The sequence below is a fragment of the Eptesicus fuscus genome, chromosome 6, assembly GCF_027574615.1.
Source record: "Eptesicus fuscus isolate TK198812 chromosome 6, DD_ASM_mEF_20220401, whole genome shotgun sequence".
NCBI classification, from domain to species: domain Eukaryota; kingdom Metazoa; phylum Chordata; class Mammalia; order Chiroptera; family Vespertilionidae; genus Eptesicus; species Eptesicus fuscus.
The window spans coordinates 63,396,797-63,399,380 of NC_072478.1; the positions used below are offsets into that span (position 1 = coordinate 63,396,797).

Sequence of the window (2,584 nt, forward strand, 5' to 3'; positions counted from 1 at the left end):
TGGAGGATGATGGGGAAATTCAGAGACATTTCCACTTCAAAGACACTTCAGAGTCAGTTTCTTAAAAAAGAACTGAATTCTATGTCAAAAATTCTTTCATATCCCAGTTTATATCATTATATATGTTCATTCTTAAATTTATATACAGTAATATATAAAGTCTTATCTAGTGTTGAGGTTCAACCATTTCTTTTAAATGTAGTGAAAATAAGGTTTTTTTTTTTTTTTTTTACTATATTTTATTTATTTAAATATATTTTTGTTGATTTCAGAGAGGAAGGGAGAGGGAGAGAGAGATAGAAACATCAATGATGAGAGACAGTCATTGAAAGCTGTCTCCTTCACCTCCCACACTGGGGGTCAAGCCTTGGAACCCGGGCATGTGCCCTGACCTGGAATTGAACCGTGACCTCCTGATTCATAGGATGATGCTCAACCACTGAGCCAGGCCGGCCAGGTAGGTTTCTTACTATTTTTAAACACCATTTCTTTTTGTATCCACAAACTTTTGATAATTCCATGGCCAGGTCAGGACTTATATAGAGATACTGTTTATTTATATGGGCTTTTATGGGAGGATTTTTTTTTTCTGAGACATGCAGAGAAGTTTTATTTATCACGTATGTTAATATTGTATTTACTGCAGAACGATCACAGAGAAAAGAGCAGACATGGGTTAGCAGAGCAGGGTTAGGCTAGCATCTAGCACACAGTAGTTGGTCAGTAAGGACTTGTCAATACTTCTCAAATGCCAACTTTTGGTACAGTAAATTGACAATCAGTCACTTGTTACATAGATGAAAAATATAGAACCCTTCATGAATTTGTGTGTCATCCTTGTGCAGGGACCATGCTAATCTTCTCGGTATTGTTCCAATTTCAGTATATGTGCTGCCGAAGCAAGCACTTGGGAGGATTTTAAGACACTTTTGGTCTCTTATATTAGGACAAGTTGGATTGCAATTTGCTTTCTAGTTATGTGGCGCTGTACAAATAATTTATGTTTCTAATTTTCCCTTTGCTAATAATTAAAGGATGGGTATTCAAAGTATATAAAGCCTTGTGGTGTGATTGTGAGGATTAAGATAATTGATTTAAGTGTTCACAGTGCCTGGCACATAGCATATTTTCAAGTGCTGTTTTCCTTATGACTATTGTCATATGTTCTCCTGCTACTTATTCATATATAAAATGAGTTTATCTTTTAAATATAGTAAAGAGAACAAAAATGAATGTGTTAACCTAAGTATTCCATACCAATCAAGACAGTTCCTGGAGGAAAATTTTCTGCACCTTATTTATTCTATATGCTCAGTGCTTCACACATGTTTTGTATTCAAATGCTTGCTTAATTGGACATAGTTGAACAAAGCTACATTTCTATTGATTATTAAAACAATCACATATCTAAGCATGAGGTTTTTTTCTCAGAAAGCCCAATTCTGCTTTCCAAAAGATTCACTTCATAGACTTGTTCAGATATTTTTGTGCTTTGATTTTAAATTCAATTGATTTATACAAGAAACTTACACATTTCATTAAGACTAATTTTATAATGAATGCTGATGCTGTTCAAATTTCTTATGCAAGAAAGAAACATTGAGAGGAGAAAACAGGGGGTGTATCCAGACCTCAGTGACAGTGGACACAGTGATGTAGCCTGTGTAAAGGATTATTTTGTGGCATGATGACAGGGAAGTGCAATTTAGCACCAATTAACGGAGAGCTTGGGTTCCAGAATAAGGAATGTTTGTATTGTTATGAAGGAAAACAATCGCTTTGGCAGATGTTTATTAGTATGTTTGTTTTCAGCGGGTCTAACTGTACTCCCTCTGCATCCAAGGAAGAGCAACTCACTCTCCTTTTTAACGCAAATCACCCCACCAGCACATTACCAATCACATCGCTGCCTGTCACCTCTAAAAAATTCTGACATTACTTATATCTTCTATCTCTGGATTCTTCAATCTACTTCTTGTCATTACTTCTTTACCTTCAAATGCATTATCCAATCTCTTCAGGATAAAATAATCTCCCTTGCTTGACCTCAATCTCCACCATTTTCCTTGCAATGAACTTTCTTATGAATAAAACAAGTGTTTACTTCTTACTTTCTCACCTTTCTTTCACTTCTCCCTCTGCACCTGACTTCCTCTCCCACCACTGTAGGAATACTGGACTTACAAGGCATCCACATGTCAAATTCCATGACATCTTTTCAGAGGTCATGTAGCTCAACCTGACTTGATCACTCAAGAAAGATATGAATTTTGAAAATGCACATAATGTAGCTAAATGATCTTGATCAAATTCTATAACCTCTAACTTTTTAAATCTAGTAGTGGTATTTAAATACAGCTATTGTGAGAATAAAATTAGGGTATGTACAAGGTTTATCACAGTAAGTTAAATATACACTAAATAAGCAGTAGCTAATATTATCTTAATAGAATTGTCACTCCCTACTCTTCCTAATTTGGTTGTTCTAATGGGCTTTAATTTAGCCTCAAATTCGAGCTATAAGAGTGTCTCCTCATCCTATGTTAATGATCATGAGTAACTTGGGTATAGAGGGGAATGTTTC

At 35.3% G+C, this 2,584-nt stretch overlaps 1 non-coding gene across 1 annotated transcript; it reads right to left on the reverse strand.

Moving 5' to 3' along the window:
* Positions 1-800: 800 nt before the first annotated feature.
* On the reverse strand, positions 801-907 carry LOC114233491 (U6 spliceosomal RNA). Its single transcript, XR_003619627.2, has one exon. It is a non-coding gene; the product is annotated as a U6 spliceosomal RNA (small nuclear RNA).
* Positions 908-2,584: the final 1,677 nt, after the last annotated feature.